The following is an 18733-nucleotide window of genomic DNA, read 5'->3' on the forward strand; positions in this document are numbered from 1 at the left end:
GATTGTACAAGAAGTGTACGTCTTTGTCTTTTCTTTATGTATTCGTACTTATCTATGTAACCATTATATGTGAACTAACATACATTACACCAATATTAAGAGTATAAACTGGTACGGGATTATAGGGGACGTTGCAGTTGGATGTTAGGTTATTAATTAGTATAGGTATAAAGATGTTCCTTTATAATGATTTAATTTTGGTTTTACTTGATGTATAAGTAGGGTTTCTTTGATTTTGTGTTTGTTTATATTTGTTTCCCTACTTAATATCTGTGTGTTTTCCATGGTTGTGTTTATTTGATTTGCAATGTTCAAAAACGTGTGAAGGTGTGTTTTTATTGTCTTTGAATGGCCTAAGTATGGGAAATCCCGTATCACCAGTTCTAGCCAACATTTTTATAACACAAATTGAATCTCAAACGATCAATTCAGCCTTACATCCACCACTATACTGATACAGGTATGTTGATGATACAATTGCTGGATTCACATTTACAGAACATATTTAGTTTTTTCAATCACGTTAACTCGACACATCCCAACATTAAGTTTACCTATGAACAGGAAAAAGCTAACTAAATAGCATTTCTTAACCTCAAGATTAATAGAAATGATACACAATTCAAAACAGAAATCCAGAGAAAAATCACCCATACTGGATTATACATTCCCTGGGACTCAGCACATGAAACAAAACAAAAACTTAACATATTAAGAAACCAAATAAACACAGCCACAAAACTATGTTCACCTGATAAAATTAACGATGAAATTAACAAAATAAAACAACACTCCATCAACATCAACAAATTTCTTCCAAAAACCGTGGAAAAAAATATACGCACACACCTAGATTAACAACAAACAAATAACAATAAATCCCAAGATACAACAAAGAATAAAACTTTATACTGCTGCATACCATATGTTCCCAAGATCAGCAAAAAATTAACAAACATTTGGAAAAACTTGTAACAAACACAACATTCCAGTAAACACCAAATTTATTTAAAATTCAGGTACAAAACTAAAGTCCATACGATGTAAAAACTACACTGACGAACACAACACCAACATTATTTATAAAATACAATGCAACAACTGCCACGACTTGTATATTGGAGAAACAAGCAGAAAAATGGAAACTAGATTCAAAGAACAAAAAAAAACCTTCACACGTTTTTGAACACTGCAGATCAAATAAGCACAACATAACCATAGAAAACACACAGATACTAAGTAGGGAAACAAACATGAACGCAAAATCAAAGCCTTACTTATACAACAACAAAAACCAAAATTAAACCAATGTAAAGTAACACTTTTATACTTATACTAATTAATAACACAAATCCAAGTGCAACGCCCCTACAGTACCGTACCCGTTTATACTCTCGTCTCTAAGACATGTGTCCGGCAACGGTCACTTGCAAACTCTTTCTTCACCTAAAGATGACCTAGGAAGATCGAAACATTGTTCTCTGCTTATCAAGCAAAGTGTTAATACCCATACCAGCCGTTATGAGATACACTTTAGCAAAGTGTTTTGTAGACACTTTACAATATCTACGAACGAATACAGTAATGTCAGTCGTTGAATTATCGGGTAAGAGAGCTAACATATTTGTCAATCCAGGATCCCTCAGTTTATTGTTTTTTTATGATAGGCCTACAAACCATGCGTTAAGAGTATCCTTTCAATTTTTTTTTGAGAATGGGACATGAATAAAGTAAATATAGTTCGAACTTAACTAATTTCATGTTAATGAAATAAACTTTAACACAAATTAAACAATATTATCAATCATTCAGAGAAAATAGAAAACATGAGAGGGTTCGAATTAAGAAGATCGGTCACTTTTAAGTGACCGGAAAGTATTTTTAAAGTAGTGTCTTGAAATGTTTTTAGTGTCATTCGAGTGGTCTTCATAAACAGTCTTCCAGTGAGAATTATTGTATTTAAAAGTTACGATCAAAAACATAAAAATCAAGATGCAATACTGAACCGTTTACCGAAGTAAATATCCTTAAATACGATATTCCGAAACACAGACAGAGTTATGCTCTTAATGGTAAAGCGGGAACTTATAAATCGAAGACTCATCTTGTCCTCTCTCCACTTTACATCAGAAATCCTGTGGCAAAATGAAAAAGCTACCTTTGTTTTACACCTTTCACAAATGTGATAGCTTTGAGATTTTTATGGGTTGCTGTTGTCATGACTACAGCATGCACAGCCTTGAACTGTAGGGCTCACTTAAACCTTGCCCGTCGATGTATAAAATTACAAGTGTCGTAAACGTTCATTACACTTGTTCATTTCTGATAAGATGCATTAATGGCATCTGGCAATCAACTAGAGTATAAAAACCAGCCTACTTTACTTATGCATGTTCTAAACATGAGATAAAGCTATGTTATAATGTAGATAAATTTATAGAAGTGCATGTGATGTAAAGAACCAGGGATGGACCAGTTATGTCGCATTACGCAATTCAAACTGGATGTCTCAGTTATGAATACTTCATTCAGCCTCCCTCCCCCACGTAGTAATCCGTCATAAATTCATTTCCTTAACAAAGTTGTTTGTTTGGACGTTTGTATGAAAAATCGAGGGACAAAACGTGGAGACCAAAGACTCTGACAGGTATGTTTATGTGCTTGTAAATTTGTACAATGCTACCCAAGCCCTATCTGGGCTACGCGTCGATAATTTAGCAGTGACGGACAAGATGGAAGGTAGCTAATCCACAGGCAATTCATTGGATAACTCTAATCACGTAATGAAATTTGACTGTTCTACTTATAACTCACTTGCAGTTCCAAAGATGAAGCGCGATTTTGCGACAACTTAGCACAATCCGTTTGGATCCTTCAGTACACTGTCCGGAACGCTAACCACTTGGTAAAGCTCAACCTGGAGTTAATAGGTAAAGGATGCTGAGAGTTACTAGAGACGTAATTGAAAAGGTGTGACAATAAAATGAAGTTTATAAATAGTGACCTAGTGGTGAAAAATAAATGTACGTTTGTAATAATAATAAAAGCTATAAATTTTAATTGTGGTATAGTGTAAATATATCATAATAATTACTAATCCATTTCATTATTGTCGCTCAAAGTGCTCATCAGACCATTTGTGAATGGAAACCTCTGGCTAAAATCTTCATTTGTGAAAGGAAGCTTTTGGCTAAAATTGATGTTTCTGTTTAAGTGCAAAGCAGCACAGTGAACTATATGCGCTATTTTCACTGCAGGGATGAAACTCTGAATTGTATCATCGGTTCAAACCATGCTATTTAAATTTAGCGGCATATCTGCTGTTTACCTGACTTGATATCTAATTATATATTTTTTGTATTCCAACTTAAGCTTTGAACTATTTAAAATTATTAGTGTTGTCCGTATAGAATTTGATAAAATTGTGGTTTCACTGATAAAGTCAAAAGTAACCTCTGTTTCATGGGAAACACTGATAAAGTCAAAATTTATGTTCAAACCAATACAACATTTGGTAATGTTTCTGGTATCATTAAAGTTAAATAAAACTTACAAAACTATGCTGTTCTAGAAAAGCAATTTATAAATTTAAAATTTCCTAGTTTTGTATAGAAACATCCAAACCTATTTCAATGTTTGAAAATATTTCAACTTTTGCAATATATTCCAAGTTTTCAGGGCCCAGCATGACCAAGTGTTTTAAGGCGTTCGACTTGTAATCCAAGGGTCGTGGGTTCGAATCCCGGTCGCACCAAACATGCTCGCCCTTTCAGCCGTGGGGGCGTTTTAATGTGACGGTCAATCCCACTATTCTTTGGTAAAAGAGTAGCCCAAGAATTGGTGGTGATAACTAGCTGCCTTCCCTCTTGTTTTATTCTGCTAAATTAAGGACGGCTAGCGCAGATAGCTCTCGAGTAGTTTTGCGTGAAATTCAAAAACAAACAAACTAAGTTTTCAACGTACTTGATGCATGTAAAAATAGCTTGAATTTTCTAAACATTTATTTATATGCTTCGAATGCGTCTTTTACTTTGACAGTCTAAAATTTTTACCTGGTCCTATATTCTATACCTGTTCAAATTGCTTTAACTCGTACCTATTTCGGTATTTAGTATATTTGGTTTGTTTCTTTTGAATTTCGCGCAAAGCTACACGAAGACTACCTGTACTATCCGTCCCTAATTTAGTAGTATAAGACTAGAGGGAAGGCAGCTAGTCATCACCATCCATCGCTAAATCTTGAGCTACTCTTTTAGCAATATCTGCCCGTAACCCTCGCAGCTGCAGGTGAGGGAAGAACATGCTTTGTAGTTACCCCACTGACAATATTCTGTACCTTTTCTCCAATTAATTTTTTATTATCCTGCATTGATTTCAATTATTTAAGTTGTTCAACCCTTTAGGCCTCGTTTTATCTTTTCTACTTGAAAACATCGGCTACCTACCTCTTCCCTACCCCTTGTACTTCCAACTTATTTCTTACCTGTTGAACATCCAGTTCTAATAATTACTACCTACTGAGTGATGGAGCTATTTATTCTTTATTAACAAGTGATGAATATTCAGTATTAGACGCGACCTTCAGAAACCCCCTATACAATCAAGCTCTTTTGCTTCGGCCTTGCTGTACACAGCCCTAGGAAACAGGTGCATAAAATAGCAAGTAATGGACCAAAGTTTCTCTGATGACCAAGTTTATGTTAAGAAAAGAATAACATGAATATTTCGAAACCTTTTAAATAGTTTGCTTCGTTTGACATAAGTTAGAGGTGACTAAATAGCTAAATGTATTCGATAGTGGTTTTCAACCAACAATTTATTCCCTCCATTCTAAGAAATACCATAATCAAAGTCCAAAGGTTTTGAAAAACCGCTTTTACCCAGGTCAACGTTTATAAATTTCGATTTTGAGAGGACAATGTTCATACTTATTTGCATACTTTTTTGGACGAAAAAATCATTTAAATATCTGTAGAGAGATATATAATGAATGAATATGATTAATTGGAAACCTTAAGATGAAAATTTGCTTCTTCAGTTGGATAAAATTTGAAAAAAAAATCTACGATATGTTTAAACTGGCAAGGATAGTAATAGTGTCTCGTTAGCTTTCACTTGGCCCAGCATGGCCAGGTAATTAAGGCACTCGACTCGTAATTCGCAGGTTCGAATCTCAGTCACACCAAACATGCTGGCCCTTTCAGTCGTAAGAGCGTTATAATGTGACGGTCAATCCCACTATTAGTTGGTAAAAGAGTAGCGGTGGGTAGTGGTGACTAGCTGCCTTCCCTCTAGTCTTACACTGCTAAATTAGGGACGGCTAGCGCAAATAGCCCTCGTGTAGCTTTGCGCGAAATTCAAAACTAAACCAGCTTTCACTTCATATTAAAAAAAATTGAGATTAATTCCCATGATTCTCTGGTTCAACCATGAGACTAGCTTTATAAACGTACTAATTCGAAATCCCCACCTTTTACATGGAATATTAATCAATTCACTGTACAAAGTTCTGAGTTGAACATATTTGGTTTTACAAGGTTTTTCACACTGACCTTCTTATTTCACCAGAAATAGAAAACAGAAGTCAACATGGATGAAATTTAAAACAGAATACTAATTTTGTTTTTCAGTCTTTGTAAGGAATATTCCTTATGATGCTTCATACAAAACATGGTTCTTATTAAAGGATGACTAGAAAACGGTACTGAACTTCGTCAACCGTTAAGTGACAAAAAGGAGACCTAAAATATGTAGTTAAAACTTATGTATATATTGGTAAACAAGAACACACACATGCAAAGTTTCTGTAGATGTTCGTAAAGTTGGTTACTGCATAATTAAACAGTGGGCTTTGCTTTAAGAAAGGACAATTAGAAGTCAAAAGTGTTCTTTTTTGTGGGAAACACTGATAAAGTCAAAATTTAGTCACTGATAAAGTACAACATTGATTGCAAATTTGTAAATGTGGTTAATCATACATTGTCTGAAGAGAACCTGTTTCTAAAGTTTGAAACGTAACGTTAATTGCTTAAAAACATTCACTGTTTAGCATGCTAGTGTAGAGATTTAGTTTGTTTTGAATTTCGCGCAAAGCTACTCGAGGGCTATCTGCGATAGACGTCCCTAATTTAGCAGCGTAAGACTAGAGGGAAGGCAGCTAGTCATTATCGCCTTTGCTAACTATTGGGCTACTCTTTTACCAACGAATAGTGGGATTGACCGTCACATTATAATGCCCCCACGGCTGAAAGAGCGAGCATGTTTAGTGCGACAGGGATTCGAACCCGCGACCCTCAGATTACTAGTTGAGTTCCTTAACCACCTGGCCATGCTGGGCCCACTAGTGTGGAGATTGTTTGTTTTATGAATTTCGCGCAAAGCTACTCGAGGGCTATCTGCACTAGACGTCCCTAATTTAGCAGTGTAAGACTAGACGGAAGGCAGCTAGTCATCACCACCCACCGCCAACTCTTGGGCTACTCTTTTATCAACGAATAGGGCGATTGACTGTCACATTATAACACTCGCACAGCTGAAAGAACAAGCATGTTTGATTTGACGGGGACTTGAGCCCGCGACTCTCAGCTTATGAGTCGAGCACCTTAACCACCTGGCCATACTGGGCCCGGGAACGATGCACGCTCATGAAAAATTCATAAAAGAGCGAATGTTTGATAAAGGATCTTCCAGTTCAATCCATATGTATGAGAATATATTCTAACCATTAACATTTTTTATCTCACTTAAATATTCTGAATAAACAAGTGATACAATATAAGAAACATGACGTTAGAACATATAAGCATAATCTTTCGCATGTTTTGATTTGGGGCATTCATCTTAATGTCAGGACGAGTACATAAACTACCGATCTATTCGAGAAATTGTTTTTGCAAATAAACAGCATTCCGACCATCGTCAGTTCAGATTAAATTTTAAAGTTGATAAAAGTAAAAAAGTAAAACATATTGGAAGATATGACAGGGAAGTGACTTTAATTTAAAATTAGCGACTTCCAGATTTCTAGCACCCGTTACAGTTCACAATTCTTCCAAGAGAATTCGATTCCAAATGCAAAACGATTAATTGAAAACACATTTAATTTCAGGCGTATTGAAAATCGAATCTTTCTGCTAGGTTGAAATAATGTCTAATGCCACCTTATCCGCAGCATCGTAACGCTAAAGTCATTACTAGAGGGCGAGATGAAGAAAGTTAGTTGACCCGAAGTTAGCAAAGTTTGAATCGGATGAATGCGCAGAAGACAAAATTTCATGGTTATATCGTTTTAGCTTAAGACGACTATATTTAAACATGAAATAATGTTGTTTTTCAGCGAAAAGCCACAGAATGGGCTATTTCCGCTCAACCAAACACGATTCATAGATCAGTAGACTAACAGGAGGACATATAAAATAATAGCCCTTAGCACTGGAATGTAATAATAATAATAATGACAGTGAAATATGTGAAAAAAATTAGTTTATTCATCCTAAAATACCGTTATTCAGTTTTATAACAATAACAGAAAGTCTAAATATTTATTATAAGACGTTTGAGAATGAACTTCAATTTATTATAAATTAAAAATATATGAAAAAGCAGATGAAGTTTACTATAGAGGGCTATCAAAACAGAAATTAATTTTCTAAAGAACTTATTTTTAGCCGCGGCATAGCGGCTCATAGGATGGCTGTGAGTTGTTTCTTTGTTGTGTTTTTTTCAAGTACAAACTTTTAGCTCATAACTTCATCCCCTGTTGACCGATTTAAAAACTAATTAAAAGTTTTTAATTTAAGATTAAAAACCCTTTCGATTGATGTTTTTACCACGCCCAATGTCTCATAGAATAATTTACTCTAATCTTAACTAAAACAATTTCAGTTTGAGGGTAAGCTGGCAGAAATCCTGATTATGTAATAAAATCAAATCGGGTATATGCGCACCCCACGCTTGGTATTGCTGGCGCATAAAAATATAACTGATAAAAGAAAAAATATATAATAGATTAATCTACTGTCCAAAAGAATTTCAAGTATGCAGCTATTGAAGATTTCGACTTCTTTTAGTAAAGTCAGATCTTAGTGAAAACTGAAAAAAAAAAGAGACCTTTATCATAAATCAATGAATTAAAGCAGAGTATAAGCCATTATAACTCGAGGCACGTGAAACTAGTGGAATTTATAGTAGGGGCTTACAAAGTTTACAAATAATTCAAGCCCCGAGAAACCACCCTACTGAATTTCTAAGTATAAAAACCGACTATTTAAAGTACTGGTTACGATTTATTATGTTCATATATAGTAAAACTGTCGCTAATATTTCCAGTGAAAGAATTCAAAAAGTTCTAAAACAACAACTTTCCCGTGTACTACCTGATCACGTCAATGGGGCTTGTCCCTAAACGGCTCGTACTATCGCTACAAGATTTCTCTGGAGTCGAAAGATTAAATGAAAATCATTTATTATGTACTAACGTTCAGTTTCCATCTCCAAAAATACATCAATATAAAAAAATAAAAATCGCGAATATGCACTCACACTCTGTAATAAAATATTTCATATAACGGCATTAGCATATATTTGTATAAATGTTTTTGTACACTATATAAGGATTACAGGTGGCACTTACTAATTTCACAAATTAGTTACCTTCTACTTTTTAAAAACGAAAACTTTTTACATTTCATAGATAAAATGTCAAACTTTACGAATTTAAGTTTTGATTAAACTATAGTCTTTCGTGTTTTGATTAGTTTTAGTGAGTAGGTAAAACCTCAAATTTTGATTTCATTTATTCATTATTTTTGTACTGTACTAATTAGAAATCCATTGTCAGCAGGGAAAGGTTAGGCATAACAAAGAGGCTTTAGTAAAATACAAATATATTCTTAATTGTTGATGCTTAGTTCTACTACTCGATGTCACAAGGAGGAAATTTTAGTACAAAATTATTGTAGAGCAGCTGTGCTGGAAGATGGGACTGTATAGTATGTACAAACCTGAAGTTCAGGACATGAGGGAATGCTGTATATCCGTTGGTAGGTAGACAGTAACCTAAAGACTTACAATGCTAATCCTAAAATATGGGTTTCGATTCCTCGTGATGGACAGATCACAACTAGTATTTTATTTAGAATATAACAGGAAATCATAAAAATAAAACCAATTGTCGTTTTCAAATGGTACGGTAATAAAAATAAGAACATTACTTCTTGAATATAAATACTTTACATATAATCTTGATACGTGAAACAGTATATATCGTCGATACTAGATGGCAGCACCCCTACCCGACGTTGACCCGTAGATCTCCGCACACATTACAAGATAAAAAAAAAAGAAATTGGGAATTTAAAAACTTCATTAACATTATTACAAACATTATTTTTTCAAACTACAAACCACTATTTTGGCTCCATGCTGTTACGTAGAAATACATTTGATGGAGTTCAAAAATAGGGATTTGTATTTTCAGTAAATAACGTCTACAGTAAGTTCAGCTTTGTTTCCTTATTTTTTTTACAATCTCAGTTTGCAGGTTTACATTTTTTAAACCTTATTTATCTTGTTCGCTAGATATTTTAATCTTCAACTATGGAGATAGGATTACTGGATATAGTAGCTAACTTTATACATTGTAATGATAATAAACATAACTAGTGGCTAGCTGATACGGTACATGATGATTTACTGTAGCTGTTGACTATTTGATCGTGTTGGTTCGAGATGGAAAATGTTAAGCTGCAGGTGAATATTGTCGCGAAGATTTGTTTGACAATATAGTGAGCATTTATAATTTCTATGTAAGTACACAAACTCTCTCTCTCTCTCTCTCTCTCTCTATATATATATATATATATATATATATATATATATATATATACAATGTACATCAATGGGCAAATATACACCTTGACTAAGGCTTATAAGAAAACTAACTTCAACAGGTAATGACAACATCGTTTCTACTGTAATTATGATGATTCTAGCTATGCAAAATATAAAAGAGATAAATCAACTTTCTAATACCCTTACGACCTTTGTAGTTTGAAGTATTATGGCGCAAAGCAACTAGGCTATCTGGGCTGGCCTTTGTAGTATCTTATTTAGTATTCTACAAAAGATTTGGATGCAATATATCAGGCAATTTTTGTTGTAGGCTGATAAGAGAATAATAATAATTACAAATCGGCCGTTTTGAGTGAATATTCTTTTCCTTGTAAATCTAACCTTCGTGCTTTTTGGTGCATTTTGATATGTTTACAGCCTTATCGGTCAAGTAAGGCTTTTTTACGTGTTGTTTGAATTGAATCTTTACCGTTTAAAGTGTTTTTTGCCTAAACGTTCTATTAGGGTTTTGTGCAATTCCTTGCAATCCCTATTATGAACTACTATTGTGGTTCACAGTAAAACAAGGAGAAAGAGTTGAAATCAAGCCAACGTAACGTGCAACGTATGCAAAAACCAAATGTCTTTCTTTAAAATACAGAGTGCGGACATTCAATAAAAATGAATACATAAAAAAAAATGAATAAATTAAATGAAAGGAAAAACAAAATTGAACATTAAACTTTAGGTTTAGAAAAGATACAAATCTAAAGATGCTATTAAAATATTCAAATAAAGAAGCTGCCTAGAGCTATATAGTTAAACTTTAAGCCTAAACGTTAAGCAGTTTAAAATACTGAATATAAATGTATATTACTTTACGTCTTTTTCTTATCTCACAAAAGGTCGTCTTTTGTGCGTTTAAAGTTAGTGACCTTTTCGTTATATAGAACAATAATTCATATTATGTGATAAATATATTTAGGTGAGCAAAATAACATCTTAATAATAACACGCCCAGGAGATTGTTAGATGCTACTTTATGAGGCACATTTGAGCAAATTTATAAATTATATTTAAAAGTTAAAGGGCGAGAAAGCAAACTCGAGGTGAACTTTTAATTCACAATTATGAGAATGACATTGACAATGGACAAAACGAAATTACTTTAACGTCTATATAGAGAACGGAAAAAAGTTTACATAAAACATTTAATCAAATAAGACTTCAATAAAACTAATGATACAAGAAGGGCGTTCATGTTTATTATACAGGGTGTTCGGAAAGTCACTGTGCAAGCCAGCAACTGATAGCGGTGTTTAGAAACAAAATAAGAAGGATCCAAGCCTGTATTGATGCCAACGGGGGTCACTTTCAACAGTTTATAATTGTCATTCATATATACCTGGCCCGGCATGGCCAAGCGTGTTACGGCGTGCGACTCGTAATCTGAGGGTCGCGGGTTCGCATCCCGGTCGCGCCAAACATGCTCGCCCTTTCAGCCGTGGGAGCGTTATAATGTGACGGTCAACCCCACTATTCGTTGGTAAAAGAGTAGCTCAAGAGTTGGGTGGTGATGGCTAGCTGCCTTCCCTCTAGTCTTACACTGCTAAATTAGGGACGGCTAGCACACATAGCCCTCGAGTAGCTTTGTGCGAAATTCAGAAACAAACAAACAATCATATTTACCTCCTGTATTCTATATTTAAACATGTCTGTTAATAAATACATAAGTGCACAATGACTTTCCGAACACCCTGTAGTACATAATAAAAACAATGTTAATTTCCATTCATAAAATGGCGAAAACACAAACACAAGATTAATTAAAAAACAACTGAGGTAACCGACTATTACTTTTATTTCTATTAGTCTTATAATACGCTCAGAAAAATAATTATTACTAAATGCAACAGAATCACGTGAACTTAGTAAAGAGTTCTGGTTACAGAACACTTGTAAGTTTAGAAGTGTTCTGTATTCACAACTCACTAATACCCACAACGCATTACTAAACTTGTATTAGAAGTGTTCTGTAACAACAGATTATTAGTAGATGCAACAGAATCACGAGAACTTAGTAGAGAGTTCTGGTTGCAGAACACTTCTAATATAAGTTTAGTAATGCGTTGTGGGTACAGAACACTTTTAGTGTGAGCTTAGTGATAAGTTCTGGTTATAGAAAACTTCTGATATATTCTAACAGTCAAACCAAATGTACTGTTTACCTTCTCGTATTTCGTGATGGTTATATTAAATCAATTGTATTGCCCGCTTTGTGTATCTCTCTCTGTTTTTTTTAAACCACCAGCCATTAAATTTTACATACTGTTACTAACAAGTTAAGACAGCTCTGGTTGTAAGAAGTTGTTTGTAAAACTTTATTTCACTCTATTAGAGTACACACGTCCATGATTTAAGTGTGTGTGTGTTTGTTTTTCGTATAGCAAAGCCACAAAGGGCTATCTGCTCAGCCCACCGAGGGGAATCGAACCCTGATTTTGGCGTTGTAAATCCGGAGACATACCGCTGTAGTAGCGGAGGGCCAACAAATTTGAAGAACAAATAAACTAAGACGCTCACTTATTAAGCTGTGAACTTTATCTTAGCTTGAAGTGACTAATATTTACGTTCAGGTTTGATATTTCTACAATATTTCAACTTTTTTACTAGGCTTTTAAACTATTCAGTGTACCGAGTCTAGTACACAAAAAGCCCGATGAATGGCGTGCGGGTCCCCTTTCGTAACAAATTTCTCCCCTTCTTTCTACAGGACTCCCTTTAGGACAATAAGTGATGGAGGTTCCCCAGCCATCCCGCCCTCTAGACGTGCCTAGGTGTAAATACTGCACCTTTCAGAGGGTCTCTATCGCTAATCTGATTTAAAGAGTCTATACTGATCGCACATCAACATACTGGAAAACGAATATTTTGGTTCCCTTCTTTTCTTTTCTACAAATATTTATATTAAGATGAACTTCACAGAGCACTTATTAGTGGATCTTTATATTTATATTCAGATGAACTTCACAGAGCACTTATTAGTGGATCTTTATATTTATATTTAGATGAACTTCACAGAGCACTTATTAGTGGATCTTTATATTTATATTCAGATGAACTTCACAGAGCACTTATTAGTGGATCTTTATATTTATATTCAGATGAACTTCACAGAGCACTTATTAGTGGATCTTTATATTTCGATGTTGAGAAGATTTTTGCTTTATCATGAGAACATTATTAAAATAAAAATTAACAAACTAAAATACCAGCATTATAGGATATGATTCTATTTACTATATGAGAAACAGAGGTCCGAAAATTATTATATTTATTGCAAAAGTAATAACGTTATTTAAACGCAAAGCAACACTAAACTAGCCGCGTTCTTTCCGTCCCCCGCTCGTACACCGATACGTCTCCGGATTTACAACGCTAAAATCAGGGCTTCGATCCCCCTCGGTGGGCTCAGCAGACAGCCCTATGTGGCTTTGCTATAAGAAGACACACACATACACACGTGTTCTTGCCACCGAGGTGACTCGAATACTTAATTTTATTAATTATATCTGTGTTTTTCTTGTAGCAAACTCACATCGAGCTATCTGTAGTGCAAATTCGTAGACTTAAAGCTAGCCCAGGGCAGGGTTTTTATTTTTGTAAATCCGCAAGTTTACCGTTGACCAACCATGGCAGGAGAAAATTACTCCATAAAACACAGTCAAGTACGCAACTTCAAGTCCTCATTTGGAGATTAACGTAGCCTTAATCTGTCAGAGTGGGTGAAATTAACCCTAAATTTTAAAGGAGTTATTTAGGAGCATATAAACATTAGTAAGCCTTATTAACTAAAGTTGTTTGTTTTGAATTTCATGCAAAGCTATTCGAGGGCTACCTCCGCTAGCCGTCCCTAATTTTGCAGTGTAAGACTAGAAGAATGGCAGATAGATATCACCACCCATCGCCAACTCTTGGGCTACTCTATTATTAACGAATAGTCGGATTGACCGTCACTTTATAACGCCCCTACGGCTGAAAGGGCAAGCATGTTTGGTGTGATGGAGATTCGAACCCGTGACCCTCAGGTTACGAGTTGAGTGCCTCAACCACCTGGTCATGCCGGGCCTATTAACTGAAGTAAATAATACATAATGTTATAAAACATTCTTGTCTGCGGAACATTCTGGGGTAACCAGAGATGCCAGGGTTGATTAATTACCAAGAGTAAGATTTAAGTACTTTCCTTGTCCAGAGGGATGTTGGTGCCTGTCTTCGCAGGGTGTTTTTAATGCAAGTGTATATTATCAAGAACGGTGTAGGGAGACTAGGAAAAATTAGATACTTGAATGAAAAACATTTTGATACAAATTGTAATACAGGCATATTAGTGAACAGACAAACAAAATAAACATATATCTCTGATAGAACAAGTATACGACGAAGGTTAATCTGTATAATTCCCTACATTTTCATTCGGAAGGTTACTAGTAAAGAAAGGTTACCCAATCCGAATAGCTTTTCACTGATCACAAGTGTAGCGCGTGAGATAATTACGGTTAAGTGTGACTGAACACAGAATAAGTGAGGTTTACATTCTTTGCTGTGTAGGCGTGACAAGGTATTAATTTTGTGAGGCTTACAGTCGGTGTGTGAGACTTGGCACGTGTATAATAAACGACGTCTTCACGAGGTGAGTTCGTTTAGTCTACACTCGAAGTTAACATGTGAGGTACATTATTACGTAACATTCTAGCTGTTTCAATTACAGATGCAAACTGTTTAGTTTTTATTTATTTATACCACACAGTTAACGTTACTTCAAACGCCCGAATTCTTTCAAAAATCTCATTACGTTCACAATGTATCTAATACTATCTACATGTAATCAAAAACAATTATTTTGTAATAAACACTATTGAATCGTTTAGATTCATGAGTAGCACTCTCTCCTCTTTACTTTAGTGTTCCCGATGTCAGATATTATGAAGTCACGAATAACCATGTTGGAACACATCTTAATTTTTTGTCGAATAACACCAGCCTGTAATCAAGTGACTGAAAACAACGTTTATGCACAGACTGCGAAAGCTTTCACACGCCTAGTCAAGTTGTTATTGTATTACCACTGCCGGTATTCTGCAAAAGCAATATTCATACTAGACTTGACGAAACAGACAAAGCAATAATCTCTACTACTAACACACAACACTCATATAGTGGGTGTATATCTGTTAAGTATATATTATTACTTCCAGGATTAGTCGAGCTATTTACTTTAACAATTGTTTTCATCACACACTATAACCTGTTTTAACCTTTTCTGTTTTACTATCTGTCGGTTGTTTAGGAGGTTTTTTCCATACGAAATTTTCCTTCCTTTATGGGAATCACCGATGGGGAAACAAATTGATTTCCTACGTTCCAACTTCTAGTTGATGTGAATTTTGTCAACTAATCGTGAAGCAGCTTTGCCTATTTAAGGAAAGTCGTTCCAAAAAAAATGGATATTTCAAGAAACACCAAAGAGAATGTGAAGGCTGTAACTTATATACAAATACTAAAATTTGTGATATACACACAGACAGTGGATTAAACTCACTTTATAAGACTGCAGTGATCCACAGATATACTTTTGGCTGAGAAAGGTATAACAGATTTCTATGAGAGGTTACTCAAACGAGATTGTTATACAACATAGAACTAAAGGACAATTCGAAGAAGGAAAATTTAAAAGTGCTTCGTGAAAGCAGAGAAATACGTACAATGAAATGTTTAGGATAATAAGTCTCCGAAGATATATCTCAAACCAACTGGAGCAACACTTTCATCCACAAAGTAAAAGATATGGTTACAAAAGAGAACTATTCACCCAAGAACAGTTATCGCAGTGAAGTCACAAATATTTCTTAGTGTCGTTAACAAATTAATGTGTGATAACTTCTAACAGAAGACCTGCTGAAAATTACATAATAATAACTAGAGAAATAGATTTCAAGTGATATATGCATCCGAAATATCTAGAAATCTAAACAGAAATGAAAAAAAAACTGGTATGTTCCTTATAGTAAATAATAATAACTGATGAAAGCATATTTTACATTTTATGATAGAACGTAAGGCTTTCAAAGAAGAACTTGAAAAATTATATCTTCTAATGATAAACACTAGAAGTATCTTTGATTACTCTGTTTCTGCTCCATTTGTTTGTGGTCATGGTATTGATACGAGGAAATGTAGTGGACCTTGGTCATACCACATGAAAACACTTCTTTACATTTGACATATTAAACGAACTACGAGCAATGTTTGTGGTGAAGATGTTAGCATAGCTGATGCAACCACATTACGAAACCAGACCTCTTGTATTTTCGTTGAACGCGTGTAAGAACAAGCAATTCTCGTGTATTAACGCATGCACATTTCTACAACAGAAGTTCTATCTACTTTTGTTGATAATATCTGAGGTAGATTCAGCTGTGGGAACACATTCGTGAACAATACAATTTCTGAGCTACTCAACTGAACTGGAGCGAAACCTTCTGAAACACCCAACTGTAATTATTCGTAATGTTATTCTACTGATAATAATTCTGGTAACGGATGTTAAAGAATTTACTTGTCTTTACTATTGCCAAATACACTGTTGTGAAGATCATAGTTTGCCTAAATTATTTAAATGCAAACTCAGGGTCTATTAATTTTACAGTAGTGATAAACAAATAGATAATGCTCTATAATAGATCAGGATTAGAATTTTCCAGAATATTTCACTTTAATTGGTACAGTACAAATATGTATTATAATTTCAAGGTGAATAGCTCTGCAAGCTATTCAAGGAAAAGCTAGCTCTACAGCACCGAACTCTTCGACTATGATAAAGAAAATCCACTTCGTAGGTAGATGTTATAACTAAAAAATAAGTAAAAATCGTCTTAGCCTTTACGTTGAAAGATTTATTAGAGAAAAGTTACAAAAGGAATATCTGACATTCCTATTTTTGTATTGATAGACGAGATAGAAAACAGTTAGTCAACAGCACCCACCACCACCTCTTGGGCTACACCCACCACCAACTCTTGGGCTACGCTTGTTTGATTTAATAGTGGAATTTCCCTGTCACATCCACAACCATAAAATGAGTACTGCATTTTTACAGAAATAGCTTTCACAGTGTGAATCCTCGAATTCCCGGTTCGAGCACCCAAATCACTAGGCTAGGCTCTTTCTTTAAAAAAACAATAAAGACAGAGAAAGTTCTCACAGTTCTATTTACACCCAGTTATATTTCATTTGGAAAGTAGTTACACCAATTTCTAAGGAATTTGAAAATGGTTCCAACCCTGAAACAATAATGAGAGAGGAATTTTCGTATTCCAAGTTTTAATACGATTTAAAGCACAACTGCTTGTATATCTTAACATTGTAGTATTCCAATTTTTAATACGATCTAAAATACAACTACTTGTATATCTTAACATTGTAGTATTTCAAGTTTTAATACGATTTAAAGCACAACTGCTTGTATATCTTAACATTGTAGTATTCCAATTTTTAATACGATCTACAATACAACTACTTGTATATCTTAACATTGTAGTATTCCAAGTTTTAATAGGATTTAAAGCACAACTACTTGTATATCTTAACATTGTAGTATTCCAAGTTTTAATAGGATTTAAAGCACAACTACTTGTATATCTTAACATTGTAGTATTCCAAGTTTTAATAGGATTTAAAGCACAACTACTTGTATATCTTAACATTGTAGTATTCCAAGTTTTAATAGGATTTAAAGCACAACTACTTGTATATCTTAACATTGTAGTATTCCAAGTTTTAATAGGATTTAAAGCACAACTACTTGTATATCTTAACATTGTAACATTCCAATATTTTGTTTAGTTGTACCTTATTTTTCTTTCATGTCCTCTTGAAAGTTTAGAGTTGCATGATAATTTATATTATACTTGTTGTGATATAAAATACTACGATAAGACTAATTTAAAATATAACGTTTCTCTGTATTGTATCTTAGAAATATGTTGGGCCTAGTGATGTCACAATTAAAAGTTCTGTTCTTTTTACTCTTCCATAAATAGTTTAAAATATAATCTTTAATCAGGTGTATCGAAGTAATTTTTATCTAAAGTTTTGTATTCTGCATGTTCTTGTAAACAAGATGTACAAAACTCATGTGCAAGTACTAATTATTTTGTATGGTAAAGACAACACACTGAAAAGCTATCCCGTACAATCTTTACTAGTTTTACTTTGTATCTAGATCCACTACCTGGGGTAGGGCAAACCCCTTTTAACGTGACGACACAGATACATCTACAAGTTGGCATGATGTGCGGTTCTCACACTGAATATGTCATTTGTAACAGATAGTTGTTGACGTATGTAATTTATGGATTATAGGATGCAGCACTAGGACCTCTTGTTCTGACTTGAAAGTGCAGTATTCTTCTTGCACTTGTCCCTCGTGCAGCAGCCATTTCGAGTGCAAATTAATATAGATTGATCAACTTTGTTTTAACAAAGATAAGTATGTACGAATCAGGTTTCTGTATTTGTTTTCTCTTTGCCGTTTTTTCCAATTTATTCTTCATTCAAAAGTCCTGAACCTGAATTTTGCTGATAATTTAACTAATGCGTGGAACTTCTGATAACCTGATTAATCTCCATCAACAGTAATCAGTGAGTAATAAGTACGTAAAATACTAAACATAGCTCCAATAGCTCCGCGTTAAGTCTGAAGGGCTAATAACTCCAGAAACTTGTTTTCGATATCTATAGGAGGTGCAGCACAAATAGTTCACTGTGTAACTTTGTGCTTAAAAAATATAATTATATATTTAAAAAATATATTATAACATTATTATTATTTTCTAAGTAT

The 18733-nt window shown here is 34.3% G+C and overlaps 2 protein-coding genes across 5 annotated transcripts in view; one reads left to right on the plus strand and one right to left on the minus strand.

Moving 5' to 3' along the window:
• The window catches only part of LOC143249766 (semaphorin-5A-like), a 170601-nt gene that overhangs the window by 123162 nt on the left and 28706 nt on the right, over positions 1–18733 (minus strand).
• LOC143249767 (uncharacterized) overlaps positions 1–18733 on the plus strand; it is a 36469-nt gene that overhangs the window by 13182 nt on the left and 4554 nt on the right. The window contains exon 1 of one of the 4 annotated variants that reach the window (XR_013027933.1): positions 2283–2647. The exons of 1 other annotated variant lie outside the window; for it this stretch is intronic. The gene's annotated coding sequence lies outside the window, so the exon portion shown is untranslated. Of the gene's footprint in view, positions 1–2282; positions 2648–14370; positions 14525–16256; positions 16389–18733 lie in introns of those variants that run through there. 2 more of the 4 variants (XR_013027931.1, XR_013027932.1) reach the window with 2 other exon arrangements.

The sequence above is a fragment of the Tachypleus tridentatus genome, chromosome 4, assembly GCF_004210375.1.
Source record: "Tachypleus tridentatus isolate NWPU-2018 chromosome 4, ASM421037v1, whole genome shotgun sequence".
Taxonomy (NCBI): domain Eukaryota; kingdom Metazoa; phylum Arthropoda; class Merostomata; order Xiphosura; family Limulidae; genus Tachypleus; species Tachypleus tridentatus.